Here is a 20,948-nt window from a genome sequence, read left to right as displayed (position 1 = left end):
TTACAATTTATTAACCTCTAATGAGTTTATTACCTCTATAAAACAAATCATCATAATCAACAGGAATTTTGTTAGCTACCTGTAGCAGAACAGAGAGCAATAAACAAATGTTGTGTATAGTAAATTGCAACAAAAATGTTTAATAGCTGTCATCAAAATTAAAATAGTATAATATTTTCCAGTAAAACATACACTGTAATCATGGTCATTGATTAAATACAATAAATTATGCCAATTACAAAAGTCTAGATTTCAGATAAAGAACATAATAGATAAAAAGGGGTATTCTCAGTTTGAACCAGTGATTAAAAGGAAATCTGCAGAAGGACATGATGGGTTGATCCTGTAAGATGCTGAGGAATTTGGCCCTCATCTAGCAAAGCCTTTAAACATGTGCTAAATTTAAATACATGAGCAGCCCTGTTGATTTTTATGGGACTAATCACAAGTTAAGCACATGCTTAAGTGCTGTTTGGAATTGGCACCAGAATGCTCAGCATCTTGCAGGATCAAGCCAATTTGTGATAGTGATGCCACAGTGTAACAGGTTGGGACTCACCCCAGCGACACCTCCTCCTGGTGACTCTGGGAATTAGCTCATTCCAGTGGAGCGCCTCCTCCTGGTGGTGTCCCGTCCGTCGTTCTGTCCTCTGTTATCTCTGGACCCGCGTTGCTGCGTGCTCGGCGGCGTCCTCTTCGAGGCCACTGCCCTCCAGCAGTGCCCCTTAGTCCTTCTGCGCCCCCTTCCGGGCGTTCAGTGCTCAGCAGTCTCACACCCCAGTCACTATGTGCAATCGCCCTCTGAGTCTAATCCCTCCTGTCAGGGATCTGGCGTAGCAAGATGGCCGCTCCCTACAGCCAATGGCTGGGTGCACTGCAAAGGGGGGGGACCCAGGCCCGCCCTCTACTCTGGGTCCCGGCCCAGGGACCCTCTGGCGTCAGCCTCGCTGTCCTTCTCTCCCCTTCCGCTGTCTGTTTCCCTGGGCCGCTTCCCCCACGGCCCCTTGCACCCACTAGGCCCTTCCCTTCAGGGCCTGCAGCCTGGCAGGCTATGGGTTCAAGCTCCCTAGCCTCCCCGAGCCTGGCCAGCACTGCGCTGTCCGTGGTGCTAGTCTCCTCCCTTGGAGACTGACCTTCCCCTGTCGAAGGCCTGGGACAGACTGACTGCTCCTGCTCTGGGCAGCCTTTATATATCCCTGAGCCTGGCCCTGATTGGCTGTCTCCAAACTGGGCCCTGATTGGCTCACAATAAGCCCCTCTCTGATTGGCTCACAATAAGCCTTGTCTGCGCAGGCGCCCTGCCCTGCCACAGCCCATTCTCACAGGGAGTGGGGCAATTCACCCCACTACACACAGCATGTCTACTACAACTCAGGGGCTTCAAATCAGATTAAGGCCCTGATCGTGCTATCAGACCCATGTAAGCAGACCCTGATTTCAGTGGGGTTAGTTTGGATAAATATCCTAAAGTTCGGATTCTTACTATGAACCTCTTTTGTCTGAGAATTGGGCTGGAAATCTTCAAAGATCCTTGAGGTTTCCAGTTCATTCTGGGTTCTGCGGGGCTGGGAGTACTATGAGAACTTCAGTGCTTCAGCATCCAAACTGGGAAGTGCAGAGTCACGCAATAATAATAATAATAATAATAATTAATAATAAACAAACAAAGATAATATTTTGAGGTTTAACAGAAACATTAAGTTCTATTCTTTCATCTGGGGTGGATTGCCTAGTCCCAATGCAATGAAAAATTAATTTTAGGATTTATAACATTTAAGGTCAGAAAGGAGTAATAAGATCATCCAGCTTGATCTCCTACATAACACAGGCAAAAGACCTTCACCCTATAAAGGAGATAATTGTTCTTACAGAATCATTGCCTATGAAAATGAATAGAGTTCCTAAAAAATTACTAACCTTGACTTAAAGACTCAAAAGGTTGCCTCTGAAATTAATACAGATTAATAATTAATACAAAAAATTAATACAATTTTATTAAAGATAATAACTGACTGGCCTCAACTTACTTATGGAAAATTATTTGCATTTCACTTTATTTTGTTTTCCATTTCAGAGTTAAATATAATCACTGCACAAGTACAAAGACACTTTCATGATAAACCTGATTTATTTCCATTTCAGGTAGGTGGAAAGATGTGTGAGCAACATATGCATCAGCATCTCATTTACTGCATCTTTTTTGGCTTTGTGTGGATGTGTTTGAATTTAGTGGTTGTGAAAAATAGTCTATTTTCTGCCCTCCTTCTCAGGTGATGCATTGCACAGAGACAACCCTGAAGTACCCAGCACCTATGAAGTATATAGAGGTAGGTAAAATTGTTTTGTTTTTTAATGGAAAACTGGGTTTTAGACTAAATGAAAATTGTCACAGAAAGTGTTTGATTTCCTCAAAGATTTCAATATTTCATTAGAAAACAAAAACCACAGTATAGCTGAAAAATTGAAATTTGTATAGAAGAGTCAACATTTTCCACTTTAAAAAAAAATCCCCATTTTCCAACCAGCTCTACCTATGACGCCTTGGGTTACTCTTCACTTTTATAGGAGTTTTCAACCACAAAGTCCCCAAACCACCAACCAAACTATACACAGCGATCAGTTCACCCACCATTAGTCACTGCTGGGGTGGGAAGAATCAACTGTTTAAATGTAAAGCAACAAAAACAACACCCTCGTGTCAGACATAGAGAAGAGCATTGTACTTGACATACTGCAGGGGCATTCAGGTAAATAAAAAGTAGAAGTGAGTCCAGATTACGACCCCAGCTGTTAAGTTTTGGAGGTGGGAACTAGTTTTCGAAATCAAAGCCCTAGGTTCTGACCCACGGCTATCACTTTGTGATGAAAGGCTCCCTTTTCTGGATCCTGCTTGTAACGGTTCAAGATGGCAAAAATCTCATGGAAACAACAGACGTTGTGAGATTTTTTTTTTATCATTTGAGGTTAAAATCCAATGAGAACAACTTCTTAGAATAGCACCACTGACCTTCTCAGAGTTTGAGGTGATAGTACTGCTGAACGTACACTACAATTTCTTACAGGTGGTGTCCCTGGCAATACTCTGCAAAGGACACAGCTAGCTTCTGGGCCCAATCCATCTTCAGAGAGACAGCTGCAATTCCCAATGAAGACAGCAGACCAGATCCTGCAGGCCCTCCATACAGGGAACTCACCATGGGAGCTGTGTGCATTGAGGGCTTGCAGGATCAGCCCCAGTAGGGATTGTATCCATATATCAGAAGGGGAGAATCCCTTGCTAGTTAATGTAAGGAGGAGAAATCAATTAATCAATCTGGAACGATGTATGTACTTAATCTTTAAAAAAAAAGAGGCATCGAAAAGAGCTATCCTATGTGTACCACACACACACTTACTAGTAAAAACGTGTGTGCTTAATGGTTGAATAGCCCTGCTTGATTTGGAGTACTTGTTTTTACAATTCTCAGGCTTAGTCCACATCATAAGTGACATGAGAAGTGAGGCTAGTGTCATGGCTTCAAAGCATAATTTTTTCACAGAAGACTAGACATCTGCTGTATTTGTTTAACTGCAGATGATTTTAGAGAAAAAAATTAAATAGGAGAGAGTGACGTGTGGGGAGAATTTTTTTTTTTGTTAAATGTACAGGAAAGAGCTCTTTCCTAATGTTACTTTAACAATCATCATTTAAAGATTGCTGGTGCAAGCAGGAAGATTCCTACTCAAGAGTATACTTGATTAGCATATTCATGAGAAGCAGCACGGTCCAGCTGGATAGGTTACAGGCCTGGGAATCAGGAGACCTAGGTTCCATTCCTGGCTCCGTCATTGTCCTGATATGTGACCTAGGGCAAGTTATTTTTGCCTTTGCTTCCTTCCCATCCTTTGTCTGTTTAGACTGCAAGTTCATCAGGGCAGAGACTGTTTCCCATGGTGTGTTCGTACAGTGCCTGGCATAGTGGGGCCACGGTCTCAGCTGGAGCCTCTAGCAGCTGCTGTAATAGAAAAGATTTTTAATAATTGCAGTTAGGGACTCATCCTTTGAGGTGCTGAGCAGCCACATCTCCCATTCAAGTCAACTGGACTTCAGTGCTCAGGATAAAGCCCTTGCTTGTCAGAGTCTGATAATACAGTTATCAGAACACCTGAGCTGCTGGACTTTGTGTGCTTAGCATCAAGGGAAGATTTCTATGTAAGCTTCTACTTACAAATAAAAACAAAAGTGAAGAAACTGCAGGCAGTTTATTAAAGGGGGATTTTCTCAACTGTACTGCCCTGGGTATTCCTTTGTGGCTTTCTCCCTTGCAATACACTTGTCAGTCAGAGATCTATCACACCACCATGCAATAGGAATGGTTTCCAAAGACACCATTCCACAAGTTTACATCATCCTGTGCTAGAAGGCAAAAAATAAAGATAGCGTGCGGCTTTTCATTGGCATTAGACTTTAAAATTAAAGCGCGTGCACAGACACAAATACCGTGCAGGTGATAAAACTATGTGATGTATTGTAGCCCTATGCAATAAATGGATATATCATGCACTTTTGACTGGCCTACTGCCCTTTGTCCATTAATCCATTTCCCCATGGCTACTTCTAACATCACAACCCCTTGAGCAGCTTTAAACAGCTGCTATTTTTTAAAAATTAGACTGCCAGAGAAATGCTTCCAACCTGGGGAATTTTAACCTCATATTACACCTGCCTGGGGCCTAGGATGAGCAAAGGACACAACAGACTTTTTTAAAAAACTGTTTAACCATATTTTTATGTGAGCAAAAAATGTTCACAAAATCCATCATGTCATGGGATATAAACTTGGCCAATATGCCATGGTTTTTGATTGATACAGTCTACTACCCCTTGGCAGAAAGTTGCTCCTAAATTATCAGTCTTTTTGCTTTCTTGACCCACTGCAAGCAATTGCAGTGCAAATCATTTGACAGACAATAGCTTAAGCAATTTCTCCCAAATCAACAATATAATGGGTGGAATTCTGAGGCACATTTTCAGTCTGGCTTTAACCCTTTATAATGGGCATAAAGCTCAGATTGCAAACATAATTCTGGCTTCAAAATTGCACCCACCTTTATTTGTGTCAGCAGAAATGGAGGCCAGTAACTGAAAACACTGATCCATAGAGTCAGCTTTAGCAAGGTCTCTTCACAGCAGTTTGCAACTTCACAAACATCTCTAGCAAGAATTTAAAACATTGATTAAAAATACAAGTACCGACAGCAGTAAAATATGACAGAAGGATTAAGGAAGTTTCTTGGACTGAGCAATATTGCCCTCAGTGGAAAAGCACAATATTTTTAATTCTACCCAATCTGGAGAAATAGTTGATTGGGTAGAAAGGCAGTGGCAATCAGTAAGGGCTAGATTTTCAAAAGAGCTCAGTACCTAACAGCTCCCATTGTGACACTTATGGCCAAATTTTCAAGAGTTTGGCATGCTGAGTAAAAAAGCAATTACCAAATTAGCACGTGGTCTTGTGTTACGGCTCGTGCTGGTCAAAAAAGTTTTGACAGAACTGTTTTCCATCGGAAATCAAAATGTTTTGAGGGAATGTGTCAATTTAAATGAAATTTTCACCAGGAAAAAGTCAAATAGAATCATTTCATGTTAGTCATTTTATTTTGACTTTTATATTAAAATATTAGTTATAATATTATATATAATGTCACATATATTTACTTTATATACACATAAGGTTTATTATAATGTTTCAACATCATCATGATTGAAACAAAATGTTTCGATGTTTCCAAATTGAAATTTTCCATGTAAAATTTTGAAACTTTGACTTTTTGTTCTGATGCAAAACAGAAATATATGTCAAAAGGTCAGAATTTTCTGCTGAATAGAAATTTGGTTTTCTGTTCAGCCTTAATTAGGCCTCTGCATGCATGTAAGGGATACATTTTGCAACATTGAGACCTCTCTGTCACGATAAGCAGCCATGTGCTACATTATTACCTTCTGTGTTAAAATATCTAATGCCTTTTCCAGAACTACCACAGGTTTTTATTCATTCAGCAACTTCACTTTAATTTTCATTTCACTTTATGGCAAAACAAAAACTGCATCTTATTGTAAGTAATATAATTTATTTATACTTGATATCATTTGAAAAAGTGATGACACTCTTAACAGCTCAAGCATGAAGCCTTCCCCCCCCCAATTCTTCCAGATGAAGTGAGAAATGATTATCAAATAACACCCTAAGATTTAAATGCTAGCAAAAAATGATCTGTTTATTTTCTAACGCATATGAAATGCACCACACAGAGGTTCATCTGATCTTTATTTTTCATTGTCCTTCCAACATTTGGAGAATGTCTGCGGTGACAATGTCACACAGGCAATGAAATTTGTGCAATCAGTGCATCTTAGCTAGGTGCGTAAAAGATTTTCTCCTATGCATTGGTTGTTCATTGCCAAGAATTTTACCAGTTAATGTTTTCAGCACTCATATTCTATTTATCCATCTTCTAACTCACTATTCTCCCTGACAAGGCCTTTCTTACCCAATTCCTTCCCCCTGTACCATCTGAGCAGGGATGGTGTCCCTAGCCTCTGTTTGCCGGAAGCTGGGAATGGGCAACAGGGGATAGATCACTTGATGATTCCCTGTTCTGTTCATTCCCTCTGGGGCACCTGGCATTGGCCACTGTCGGAAGACAGGATACTGGGCTAGATGGATCTTTGGTCTGACGCAGCATGGCCATTCTTATATTCTTATCTACAAACAATAATACCTGTTAAAAATTCTAGTAAGTTTGTCTTTACTTATTCTATTCGCTTTTTAACGGTGTGCAGTTTGCCAGTATAAATATAACCCTAGTACATTGGCCAATAACAAACCACATGGTCAGAAGAAGCTAAACATTTGGGGCTTGAGTCTCATTTTTACTAAGGTCTGTTTACATCGCTTCGGCAGTGTAAAGGGAAATTAAAGTGGGTGAAATTCTCCCTATTTTAAAGGCTTATGTGGGACTTTATTGGTGCATAGGCTTTAAACTGACCCTCTGCACAGGGGTGAATTTCACGCTTTGGAAAAATACACTGCTCACATAAAACTAGAGTTCAACAGTTTGGGACCATTTTAAAGGCCTTAGAACAACCCAATTTGAGCTACGAGTCAAGTAAAGCAAACATCAAATCTAATAAGATAAGTGGCATTCCCCCCTTCCAGTTACTCTGAAATTTCCAGTTCATTGTTAGGGGAAAAAATAGTAGCACTTCATTAGAGATTTATTTTGAAGTGAAATGATTACGGTATGTAGTTAGCCTAAAGTAGTTGTGCCACACTAATATGTAGATGCCTCATTGTGAGTGGTTCTGGCATTGTTACTGCTTGAATTAAATAATAATAATAATTAATAAACCAACTCATTTATGCTGGCTGGAACAAAACCTCAAGAGTTGACAATCATTTGACAGTCATCAAAACATTCTGTACTCTCACTGTGATGCCACTTAAGAATAAGTCCAGTTAATGGGCTGTGAAACCAAGGGATGATACTAAATACTTTTCTCAGGGGGTTCTCAAACTGGGAGTCGGGACCCCTAAGGGGGTCACGAGGTTATTACACGGGGGGTCAGGAGCTGTCAGCCTCCATCCCAAATCCCGCTTTGCCTCCAGCACTTATAATGCTGTTAAATATATTAAAAAGTGTTTTTAATTTATAAGGGGTGTCGCACTTAGACTTGCTATGTGAAAGGGGTCACCAGTACAAAAGTCTGAAAGCCACTGACCTTTCTGGATATCTTGAGGTATCTGACAGGATTCAGGCATATGCCATCACAAGAACAAATACATTGGCTGTTTCACTATTCATAAGGATCAATCTCAGACTCTGAAACCTTTTCATAAAAATGATGAAGAGTAAAAGAGGGAGAGGTGTCCATTAGTTCTTTGGTTTCCTTAAAATAATGTTAGAGCTTTTATTTTTAATTGCTTTTGGTGTGAATAAGCCACTCCCTGAGCGACGTAAGTGACACAGACATAAGGGCGGGTGTGGACTGGGCTATGTTGGCGGGAGGGCTTCTCATGCTGACCTAGCTGCTGCCACTCACGGGGGCTGGAGTAACTAAGCCGACCGGAGAGCTCTCCCTCATCAACATAGAGCATCTGCATTAGCAGCATCAGTGCAGCTGCACCGCTGTAAGCTCTGTAGTACAGCCGTAGCCATAGGCTCACAAATGCTTTATTTCACTGCCCATCTGCAGTAAAATCACCTTGTATCCCCACCTTGCTGGAAGCAAAATGCTACCTTACTTTCTGTCCAAAGTAATCACACGTCTGGACCAGTGGGGAGAACATTCGTGGTGCCTTAGCTGTGGATAGGCAACGCAAATGTAATGACAACGCATTTTAACGTGCTTCTGGCACAATGCGGTATTTGTTTTTATGTTCAATGGGGCCCAGCTCATGTTTGTAACAAAGTTGTCTATTACCTGTAAGCAGAGAATCCTTGCAGTGCCGGGCATTTACGTTGACTGAGCATAGTTCTTATAGAGTACAGAGAAGAATGCTGAAGTTCTGCTAATAAAATAGGGTTAGATGTGTCCCTCTGTGTGCTTGCCTGAATACACTTCCCACAAGACAGTGCCTCAGGTAGACATTTTACCTGTTGGCAGTGGGTGTTAATTCCACGACACTGCATTAACCTGTATGATGACCTCTTGATGGCCATGAATATAGCACTTCATGAAAATAGATATGAACAAATGACAAGCCAGTTTAGACTCCGAGATTGTTCCCTTACTCTTCTATTGTCTTGCTATTTCCTTATCCAACCCTCAAAACCTTGGATATCTGCAATGCAAACCATAACCTGGAAAAGCCATAGTTCTTAGATTTAGAAATGTCCTAATCTTACCAGGTCCTTATCACATAGTATTACAGAAGTCTGAGCTACTGGCAACATCCTCTGGATGTCTTAGGAGTTTTAGCACTTCTCCTTCAAAGAGTCCCAATAACTTATGCACCATAGTGCTCCAGGGTTCTTTCTTGAACTGTGATACCTAGAAAAACATGATACTGGCTTTTGGTCACAATGTCTTTTTTTGATATTTAAGACTGACACTGGCTGCAATTACCCTTTCCACGAGATTCTGCCCCAGAGATGCGCAGCCTCTCAAATTTCTGACAGCCCTGCCACAAACCTGACTTTGTTCTTTTAACCAACTGTTCTCAATGGCATCTCATTAAGGGGATATTTTGAGTGAAAGCAATCCTGCCAAATACCTTTCTGCTCATAAACTAGTCTGTAGTTCCATTTCCGGCTCCCACTGTTGAATGACTTGTAGATTCAGAGGTAATCTAATTAGCAAGCAGAGCAATTAATATCACAAACGGTCATCCATGCTAGCTTCCTGAAACAAAGGGTTAAACATTTTCCAGTAATGTATGTAATCTACACAGTATATGAATATCACCTTATATTCATGCTGCCCTTTCATACTAAAGGCTCTTAAAGCATTTTACAGACTGTGGGCTGTATCCATTCACATGGCATTCCCTAGGAACTCAGTGGAATTTTTGTATCAACAATTGTCGCAAGACATCTCTTTGAGAGAAAAAACCCATCCACCAATGCAATGTAGGCATCTCTGAGGTGGGATGTGACAGCTGTTTAACAGAGTACAGCAACATTAAACAGCAGTTTGAGCCAGGAGTAGAGCTGGAGAATTTGGACCCAGGTTGTGGGTCGGTCATATATGAGGTTCCAGTCTGGTGAAGTTTCTGCCACCTACAGACTAAGAAGCACCTTTCCACTTGAGAAGAACCAGAGAAAGTTACAGGGTCTGCCCATGTCCAAAAGATTCAATATCCTGTTTGTATTCTTGATACCAAATCCTGTTTCTTCTCTGTTGTGACATGCTATAATACAGTCAGAGGGCTGGTCTTCACTACAGGGAGATTGCAGTGAGCGAGCAGAGAGATTGTGTATGTGAGCAGAGACTGAAAGATCAGATCTCAAGAAATTCAGTTAGAAGAAGAAAAGAAATCTTTAAAAAGAGGAATCATTAGCTCAGTTCGTTTGCCAAACTGCTGGCCCCAGTTACTGCTGCCTTCTCATTTAAACATTCTTGTATGCACTGTTGTGGCCGTGTTCATCCCAGCATATTAGAGAGGCAAGGTGAGTGATATTTTTTTTTTATTGAGCCAGCTAAAAGCTATTACCTCATCTACCTTGTTTCTCATTTAAATATTTGTCCAACGACTGTAGAGGTGTTAGCTGCCCACTTGGCCTTGAATGGTCTCTTGCAACATGGATTAACTCCTTATCTGTTCCACCTTGTATTGAGCTGTGACACTCTTTTCCTAGACCTGAAGAAGAGCTCAGTGTAAGCTTGGAAGTGTCTTATTGGACCCATTTTTGTGGGTGAAAGATATTACAGATCTGGGTTTGGTCTCTGCAAACCCCAAAAGCTTGAAGTAGTTAAGATCCAAGATGTTGGTTTGGGCCCATCTGCTTGAATTTAGAAGTACCAATTTTGGAAATACTGCTACTGTGAGGGATACAGGAAGAGGACAAGAGCCAAGCCATTTCTGTGACAATGATTCTAAATGTAGTATTAGCACAATCCTGGTTTATTTCAGAATTGGGACAGAATTGCTGCCTTCTCCCTCCTAATTCCAAACCCAGATCTGCATCCAAATTTTACCAATACCCCACTATCCCTGTTGTTTTTTTATAAAGAGCTGAATGAAATCCCAGTTCTGAACACCCTCAGATGTTGGTGTCTGAAATCCAGATAAATTCTGAATCTTAGGTCTTCCAATTTTTCTAACAGGGAAGTGGACAATTATAGATTTTATGGGTCCCTTTGGAAAGGTTCAAAGAGTCTGAGGTTATGTTTGAAAATCTGTTTGCAAACAGCAAAAATGACTTAAATTGCCTCTACTGTACACAGAAATAATAGGTTGCAGCAGAGTTAAGATACCAGGAGTTTTACAAGTGACATTAGCAGAAAAATAATGGAAAGTGCTCAAAATGTTGGTGCATCCCTGTAGTTAAGAGTGCAGTATATGTCTACTGTTACTTATGTGTACTAACTACAGCGAAAGGAAAAGGGCAAAAATAAATAAAAAAGAAGAGGTGACAAAAAAATCCAGTCAATGCAACTCCTCATCCTCCTAAATTATGGGAAGTGGTTTTATGTGTGTGTCAAGGTGGCTAATGCTACAGAACATTTAGTATGTTGATAATTTTACAGCAGATGGAGTTCTAACATTACGTCTTCTGGTGAATTATTTCCTGATGTTACCGGACGGTGTGATCCCTACATGTATCACACATTTGTGACACATGCGATGTGTGATACATACACACAAACACATACATCATCTACCTACACATGCGTACATAAAAGTACATTATTTAGGCTGAAAAGTCAATCACTCAAAAGTTGGAAAATGCCCAGATTACCCTTGTCCATGTAACCTTAATTCTGAATGCCGAAGCACCCATCCTGTGCATGAAATGAGGCAGGATCCTCTGGAAATAATGCATAATCAAAGACTGTATCATGCTCACAAGGGGATCGAATTAACAATGCACCCACATTTCCTAGCTTTTGAGCGTGTGGCTTTTCAACCTAAATAACCTCCTTGTAATATAGTTTTATTTTGTATGACATTAACCTAGTTATTTTTTTTAAAAGGAAGAATGTATAAAAAATGTATTATGTGCAATTGGAACAATTCTCTCCTACACTGTGCATCATCATGGTCTGGACTCTGAACCTTGAGCACGGCTGCTACCACTTGAGCTATAGGACCAACTACATGAGCTGGGAAAGGAGGAGATCAAGGGCCGTGGGGCCATGGCCATCATGTGCTGAGTCTGGAGGGAGTCACAGGTAGCTCAGTCCAGCTTTCTCTCTGCTGCCCCCAGGAGTCTGGAGGAAACTCCTGCCATAGGTGGTCCCCCGAGAAGGGAGGATAGATTACCAGGCCACATCTTGAAAATGGTGGGAGAGGAAGCCCGCAGAGCTCTTTTCCCTCATACTATCCCTCCATCTCCTTCCATCCCTTACCTCCACTGCTACAGCAGCTCTGGCAATTCCCAGTACAACGTGTGCTACTGCTGCAGTGGGTGTTGGAACATAACTGACTCTCTAGAATATTCATGGTTAGGATGACCACAGGTCTCGATTTTATGGGGACAGTCCTGATTTTGGGGTCTTTTTCTTATATAGGCTCCTATTACCTCCCACCCCCTGTCCCGATTTTTCACATTTGCTGTCTGGTCACCCTATTCATGGTTCTGTTATTAGTTTGGCAAGTGGACAATTTTTTCTTGAGGAAACAAGCAAGAGAAGAGAAGTGGTGATCTTCAAAAGTTTATAACTCAGCCAAACCTCAACAGAATTTCACAGGACAAGTGAAAGGCATTACTTACCCTATAGCTTCAGCCGTGCCATATTTCAAACACCTTCTGCAAACAACAGAGGTGTTAAAGCTTCTCAAATAAAGAGAGTGTGTGTGACACACACATATGTATATCGAAAGTGCATTATATAATGTATATGTTAGATACATAGTCTCTCTTACCCCCCCCCCACAGATATTTTTTATACAAAGTATTAATTCCATCTATGCATCTTTCAATTCAACAGGAAAAGCTAAAGTAATCAAATACATTTTGTGTGTGAATGAGATGTTGGCTTATACAGACAAAAAGAAAAAATGGTAAAAGGAACATGCCCAAAACAATACCATTAAAATAACAGTTATAATAATAGCACTCAGCAATTGTAGAGCTTCTTCCCTCTGACAACCTCAAAGCACTTTACAAACACGAATGAATGGAGCTGCACAACATCCCCTGAGGTAAAGTCACACAGAGAGGTTAAGTGACCTGCCCCGGGCCGGACCAACAGGCCCCTGGCTAAGCTGGGAACAGACTGCTTCTGGCTCATAACGCTATGCTGTAACCATTAGCAATGCTTCCTCTCAAAACAGTGCTAAGGGGATGGAATGGGAAGAGAGGCATTTCCTTTATTAAAATATCCACTATTTTGCTACACCTGGTCCAAAACCCCACAAACTTTTCTTCTTTTTTTTTTAAATTAGCTTCGTCTAGCACTGGATTGAGGCACGGGGTCAAATAAACTTGGGCCTGGTATTCCAGCTAAGAAAAGGTACCAACAATAGAAATATATTTCAAATGGTCTTATGCACACAGAAATAAAATAAAATAACACAATGGCTTCTTTATTTTTCCCAGTGCATTTCAATTCCTGCATCCTAAAAGCCTCATAAAACCTATCCCTGGATCAAGCACAATAGAAATGCAGATTTGCTAACTAGTGATCCAGTTAAAAAAAAAAATCAAACTGCATGATACTTGGTCTCATAATTCCTTTTTAAACTGCAAGTATATATTACATTTAGTTCGTGATCCATTAAAAATGCCCGTCTTTAAACAGGATAGTTTTTTATTATTATTATTATTCTCTCTCTCTTTGGTTATATAAGACTTTACTGCTGTCTTTACTATGATAACACTCCAACAGTCCAAAAAATACATTTCAGGTGTTCACATGAAGGAGGTTGTGTGAGTTTAACCTTCCTCGGGATCCTTGTGAGCTTTTTGTATTTAATACTTGTTTTATCTGAAGCCTGTGGAGGTTCTAAAATATTAGAAGACACACTTTCTGAGAACTACCTTTCTAGTAGCCTGAAGATATAGCCTTGATGTTGGGCAACAAAGTTATTCTCTGTAATCCTCTTGATGTTGTAAATGAAAAAGAGGATGGAGCTAACATCATCTGAACTTTGGGCAAACCATTTGCTCAAAAGCACCATCAAAGAACCAAACCCTGCCAAAAAAAAAAAAAAATCCCCAAACCCTGAAGCATACACAAAATGAAATTGGTGCAAATTAACTCCATTGTGTTTGGAGACCCATACAAAACAAAACCCACCACAGTCTATAAAGGAAAGTCAGAAAAGACAGGGATTGAAGTTGTAGCTTCACAGTGGCCATCTTTTAACAGCTTTCTTTCTTGGATGCTTTAACCTAAAAAAAAAAAAACTTCCCATTGTTATGCCCCTATTCAACCTTCATTCGAAGTCATTCACTATGCATTAATTACCACTTTCTTCAATGCATCGGGAAGCTCCCAAACATGTTCCTGTTTTCAAAGAGGCACACTTCCATGCCTCAGCTTTTTATATGCAGAGCCTGGTGAAATATTCCTCCGCATACTTTGAGATTATCCTAATTTTTGCATACTGTAACTGTTCATAAAGGGAAAAAAAGACAAAAGGCTGATTTCATGCTTCCAGGACAGTTGTTTGCATCTCTTTCATTTTTCTTTCCAGCTGTGATTGGAAGCAGACGGTTCTTTAGCAGGTGTCCTGTCTGCCCTATGGTAATTTTTAACTTTCCTTCACCTTCTTTTATGTCTGTCACATTTGTAGAGACTTTTTCTTCTTCCCCTCAGTGCCTACGTGTTGGATTTTTCCCTTTTTTCAAACTAAATATCTGGATTTTCCCTATTATGTCATTCAGTTAGCAGTGACTTTGATTATGGGGAAATGAGCACGCTAAGAGAGATGTGTTCACAAGCCACAACATATATATTATTTCCTTTATTCACTCTTAGGGCTCTGGTTACTAAATACCTGCATGAAACTAACACAATCTGTAACCTGTGTCAACAGGAGTGAAGATGCAACTGACAGCGTGGAAGGCCGCACCAGTGCCAAGATACATCACCCATACCCAAATTTTAAATTAATTGCTCCATACTACTAACCATATTATTTACTTTACACCTCATTGACTCCATTGGGTTACTGATGTGCATAAAGTTAAGCAAACATGTAAATCTTTGCAGGATTGGGGCTCATAACTGTGTATATAGGGAAACAGTTGGGAATTAAATGATCCAAAACGTGTATATATTTGGGGCAAAACAAATCTTTTAAAGAATACCACCAGATAGATTTCATTTTCATTAACAAAGCCTCTACATATTAGCAAGCACTGTAGAAAGAAAAATAAATAAGGGGTTTTATTTATTTAAAGACATGTTGAATTACAACAGAAAGAACGAAGGATTGCCTCAAGACAATTTTGTTCTAGGTTATGATTTAGGTGGGAGTGAGATGTCTTAAGTTTCAGCTAGATCGGTCTTTACAAATCTGAACATTCTGCATGTTTTCTACTGTAGTTTATACATTTTTTACTGAAGCCAAAAAGAATAATATCCATTCAATGTTAATTTCTACCTCCCGCCCCAAAATCTTTGCATCTTGATTCTAAACTGACCTCCTCACTAATTAGTTTCTAAGAGGCTTATTTTGAGCATTGGTAAGCTAAATCTAGACCGATTGTTTGAAATACAGAAAGATAGTTATTGATTTTATTAAAGTTAAGAGGTCACTGGGGATCTCTATAGCTTTACAGTCACGGCAATTTGAATAATCACAGCTTTTACAACTAAACATCACAGTGTAAACGCCCCCAGACCCATCCTTTACAAAAAGGCCTGATTCGCTGAAAATTACACAGGTGATTTTTGACGAATTCTGACACACTTTAATCATTTTTAGAAATGTGCAAATATTGTACCAAAGCTGATACTGCTCGAGTTGCTAAATGCATTACAAGAATAATCTACCTCTTCTTTAAGCAATTGCAGGGTGAGTACCGGTAACCGTGAAAAGGAGCATATCTAGATTTTTTTTTAAAATCAGTTTTCCTCACTCTAATGCAAAAACAAGGTCTGCACATGGTATATTCTCTCTAAGATGCAGGATAGCTTATTTGAAAAGGTAAGTGTTTTATGCCAATGCTCTCATTTCTTTTAATGGCTAAAAGTGAAATGACTTGCAAGTAAATTATCACAATCTTTACAGTATGTTTTTTTGGGACTCCATGTGAAGCTTCTTCCCATGTTGGGTTTTCTTTCTCCAATTAACTTCGCACCTCATTTCCCCCAATGAGAACTGTATCTAATTAAAAACAATCTGGAAGGCCTGTGACATAAGAACACTGTTTTATGGAAAGGTGGATGTAGACTGTTCTCAGTGGTAGCAGATGACAGAACAAGGAGTAATGGTCTCAAGTTGCAGTGGAGGAGGTTTAGGTTGGATATTAGGAAAAACTTTTTCACTAGGAGGGTGGTGAAGCACTGGACTGGGTTACCTAGGGAGGTGGTAGAATCTCCTTCCTTAGAGGTTTTTAAGATCAGGCTTGAGAAAGCCCTGGCTGGGATGATTTAGTTGGGAATTGGTCCTGCTTTGAGCAAGGGGTTGGACTAGATGACCTCCTGAGGTCCCTTCCAACCCTGATATTCTATGATTCTACTCCAAAACATAGGCCTTATTAATTCAATGCATATGATCTTAGAGCAAGAAAGAGTGAAGTGATTTTTTAAGACTGACATTGTGCCAGTCAGTTCCATATTAACAATCATTCAGGCATCGAACTATTTACTATTGCTCCTTTTTAAAATGATTCCAAGTTCAGAAATATGCAGTTTGCCTGTATGGCAAAACAGGGTCCTACCTCTATTCAAAGAAAGAATGTTGGATGCCACGGTCTTTATTCCTTCCCGTTCTGCACATTTAGGGTAAAATTTTCAAGAGTAACTAAGTGACTTAGGAGCCAAAGGGCTTGTCTGCATGGTACCGCAGTCCACACTACAGGGGTGTTATTTGTAGAGCTCCCTAATGTTTGTGCTAATGAATAGATACCTTTTAGTTCACACCAGCAGGCTCCACAAGGGGCAGTTAGCACACAACACTTTAGAGGGCTCTACAAATCACACCCCCATAAACCGGTCACTGTGGTGCCATGTAGACAAGCTCTACTCCCACTGACTTTCAATGAGATTTAGGCTCATAAGTGCCTAAGTTATTATTGAAAATGGGATGTAGCCTCCTAAGTCAGTTAAGTGTTCTTGAAAATTTTACAGAGTCATTTTAGGGGTCAATGTTGTGGGATCCACCACTTAGGATCTAACTTTCAAGCATGTCTAAACCCCTGTCCACTGCCTAGTTTCTCATGCTTCGAATGTGCACGTTGGCTCCTATGCAAAAAGCTTTACCAAAACAAAGACTTCATGTATTATTTGAGAATTACTTACATTCTCATGGCCAAACTGTTAATGGTCCTCAACCTTGTCTCTAAGGCTAGATCCTGCCATCTGATCCACAGAGGCTAATGTAGATCCTTACATGGAATCCCACTGAAGACACCCAGGGCTCATGGGCATAGTGGTCTTGCACACAAGCATGAAGTCACTGGGACTACTCCCTTGAGTAAAGTTAAGCATGCAGGTAAGTGTTTGCAGAATCAGGGTCTAACTTTATATCTACTACTTCTAGGCTACATAATATATACATATTACAATGTTATTTCCATTTTTAAAAACAACAGATGGGGCAGTCTTTGTTCTGTGTTTGTACAGCCCCTAGCACAATGGGGTCCTGGTCCATTATAGGGCTCCTAGGTGGTCAGTAATACAAACAACAAACAATTAGTGTTATTATTTCCTAATGGTGCTATACACACACACACACGGTTGCTCTTTGTGTATAGAAAAACAGAACATTATTTCCTATTAACAGTGTTGCCAACTGTGTCAATTTTATTGCTCGATATTAAAGCGTCACATGGTGCAATCAAGAGATTGCACAAGAATCTCAGCTTCCATTTTTAAAAAAAAAACAAGTTTCCAGCGCTCATGTTTGAAAATGCTAAGTGAGTGCTCCTTACGAGCCATAGGCCGCAGAGCCAGGAGGGCCACCCAGGCTTTGTCCTGACCACTTTTTGACTGGGCCAGACCTCTGTCATGAGGAAGGGGGCGGGGCCAAACATAAGTGAGGGCGTTGTCACCTGGCACACGGAGTCACAGCATGCAAATCGGAGTGGCACTGCTACCTTGTGTACCAAGTTACAACCTCTCTCACTCAAATTTGGAGGGGGTGGGTGTAGGGGCTTATTGGCCAGAGGGGTCAGACTGCTGATTGGTGAGGAGGGGATGGTGCCTGAGAGAGGAAGAGGAGGGTCAGGCACAAGAGGGGAGGCAAAACTATGTTCTCCCCCACTTTAAACCGTGCTCCACAGCCCCTGCTACAGGCTCAGAAACCAGAAGGCAAAGAAAAACTACACAAAATGTTGCGGGGGGGGAATCTTGTTATTTTTAAGCTATTTCATGATCTAAGGGAGCCCCCAACTCATGACTTTTCAATGCCTGAGGTGGGCAATAGTGTGCTAAGTATACACAGTGTGCTCAGAAGAGACTGAAAAAACCCTCAGTGTTCATCCGGTGCGCCAGGAAGCCCAGTGATTTCAATTGACCAGCCATGTGGATACGGTTGAGTGTGAGCATAAATGTTTGCAGGCTTGTAACAGGGTGTGGGTCTAAATGGCACTGAACCAGCCCCTGTTAACTCAGAACCAAGGGGAACTGATTGGAGCTGGCAGGGTGTGGCTCATTAAAGGAGCCCAAGAGTAATCACCTGTGAGCCTGCTGGGGAGACGGCCTATAAAGCTGGCAGGAAGGAAGCGGAAAGGATGGGGAACAGGAGGAGTAAGGAACTGCTGCGCCTCCTCCTAGCTAGCAACAGGAACTAGCTGTCCCCTCAGGTAGCTACCTAACTCCTATTGAATTGTACAGAGTTGTATATAGATGGTGGTAGGAACAAACAGGGAACTAAAAGGACACTGGGTTTTGCTAAGTAAGAGGTCTCCGGCTGATTTGTACTGCGAGCGATGAAGCGCACGTCTACAAGGCTCCAGGCCTGAGCCTTTAGGAGTAACGATAATACACTGCAGCTGAGAATTTCAAAGCCAGTGTAGGGGACCTGAATGCCCAGTTCGTTTTAAATTTCAGCCAGAGAATTTCCCTGAAAGTCTGTGCCAAAGGCCCAGAACCTTATGTCCTAAATACCTTTGAGGATTTAGGACGTAGTGTTTATGTCCTCAAGTGTGAGTGCATCTTCAGGAACAGTTTATACTGTTTATTTTCTCCCACCAAACAAAACAAGAATATGTTCCTACTCTCAGTACAAAGACTGTGTTTAAAAAAAAACAACAGGATGGAAAAAAACCCTTCTTACAAGAAACTAGGCACCACATACAGATAAAAGATCTTATGGCAGCCTTTTGCGATGATTTTCTTACTTCCTATTATTGCGCACTAATGTATACTTCCCAAATTATAGAGAGCTGCAGAATACACTCCAGGCTGCATGGAAAAAGCTCCTTTCGTGATGAGCAACGAAAGGCCCTATTAAAACTTAACATTTAACTAATCTGAAGAAAATAATCTATATTTGGTTTATGGTGTGGTGGGAAAGAGCTTGTGCTGTTTTCGCTGTATTGTCGAAGAATTGTTTCTCCTGTTGCAGAGACAGGGGTAAGAATTAGGGAATGTTGTGGATGTACCTGTATGTTGGTTACAAATAAATTAGAGAAAAATATATACTGAGAGGCAAATCCTATACCCAGCCCACAGCCCCGGTAACTACTGCGTGCTGGAGGGCTTCTGGCTAGCAATCCTTTCCCCGCTAGGGTGACCAGACAGCAAGTGTGAAAAAATCAGGACGGGGGTGAGGGGTAATAGGAGCCTATATAAGAAAAAGACCCCGAAATTGGGACTGTCCCTATAAAATTGGGACATCTGCTCACCCTATTTCCCACATTGGGCGGGAACGGCCCACATATCTGACACTATGAAAGCAACAGCAGCTTGTATAGGGTATTAAAGACATGGTGCCACAAACTCTTAAGCTGTACACTTCATTTTGACTAATCTTGTCAGAAATGACCATGTTTAATGAAAAGTCTTTTTCAATAGATCACGGGGCGAATTGCTCAAAATACCAGACAGAATTTTGACACACAAGGCGTGAGTTGTGTTTGCAGCTTCTTAGAATAATAAAATGTGCAACTTCCACCTTAACCCTCCTAGCTATTTGTCACCCTTTGGAGCATGGCAGACAAAAGGGATTTGACATCTGACCTTTTAACCTCTCCTACAGCACTTTACATTCTCGCAGCATTAAACTCTGCAATCTTTAGGGGACAGTGTTTGTTTGCTACTTCCTCCCGGACTCTCTGCTGTTTGTTTTGCCGAGGCCATTATAGTTATGCTGCTGTTGTATATGCAGAGAAAGGCACAAGCGCCTGCATGCACACACACAGGAGATTCAATACACTTCAGCTAGTGGTTAACCATACAGTCAATATTAAGAGTACTGATGGAGTATATCAGCGGTATATTTATATGAAAATACATTCAAGGGGAATTGTTCAGTATAGTCTAGTGGGTAGAGCATTAGATTGGAAGCCAGGAAACCTGGGTTCTGTTCCAACTTTGCCACGGACCTTTCATTTCATTTCTCTGTGTCACCCTTTGCCTGTTTTCCCTACTTACATTGCAAGCTTTTGGGGGGCCAGGTCTCTCTCTCTTTGTACAGTGTCTAACACAATGCGCCCCCCTCTAGGCACTCCTGTACTCAGGGACGTTACGAAGCTCCACATAGAGCCATGCCCAGTCAGTTGTCTTAAGCAGGAACACTTGCCAGTCACAACTCAAGTCTCTGAAGGTGCGTGGAACAAAAAAATGGAAAATGGGGCCAATTAGAGCGAGTTGAGAGGTGCTTACAGGATCCCTGGCTAGGAATATACTAATAGCAGGATAACATGAGGATAGGGGATTTTTCCCTTAATGTAAAATCCCCAGGTCTAAGCTCCCCATAAAAGTAATATGCAACAGTTGTGACAGATATGGGCATTTCCTGCAAGGTCTTCCTGTAAATTTATGTATCACGGTGGGCCAGGGATTGTATTTATTTCCATGGAGGAGAGCAATCACACTCCTCCAGGAACTAAGAACAGTGGGGGATGATTAGGCAAATTCACTCACTCTAGAGAGGTACCAGGCTCACAGATACTGGTTCAAA

The 20,948-nt window shown here is 41.0% G+C and overlaps 2 long non-coding RNA genes across 3 annotated transcripts; one reads left to right on the top strand and one right to left on the bottom strand.

Annotated features, from left to right (window-relative positions):
- Positions 1 to 1,322: 1,322 nt before the first annotated feature.
- LOC123377854 lies at positions 1,323 to 14,804 on the top strand. 2 transcript variants are annotated; one of them, XR_006582362.1, is made up of 5 exons: positions 1,323 to 1,420; positions 2,075 to 2,142; positions 2,271 to 2,327; positions 14,349 to 14,398; positions 14,691 to 14,804. It is a non-coding gene; the product is annotated as an uncharacterized LOC123377854 (long non-coding RNA). The 2 variants fall into 2 exon arrangements; XR_006582363.1 differs by lacking the exons at positions 14,349 to 14,398; positions 14,691 to 14,804 and adding an exon at positions 3,063 to 3,688.
- Positions 2,047 to 7,870, bottom strand: LOC123377855. The gene is made up of 3 exons (XR_006582364.1): positions 7,763 to 7,870; positions 5,089 to 5,194; positions 2,047 to 3,995 (listed from the first exon to the last, which is right to left on the bottom strand). It is a non-coding gene; the product is annotated as an uncharacterized LOC123377855 (long non-coding RNA).
- Positions 14,805 to 20,948: the final 6,144 nt, after the last annotated feature.

The sequence above is a fragment of the Mauremys mutica genome, chromosome 9, assembly GCF_020497125.1.
Source record: "Mauremys mutica isolate MM-2020 ecotype Southern chromosome 9, ASM2049712v1, whole genome shotgun sequence".
In the NCBI taxonomy this organism is placed as follows: Eukaryota; Metazoa; Chordata; order Testudines; family Geoemydidae; genus Mauremys; species Mauremys mutica.
Note: the sequence above shows the minus strand (reverse complement) of the source record. Positions and strands in the feature narration are given on the sequence as shown.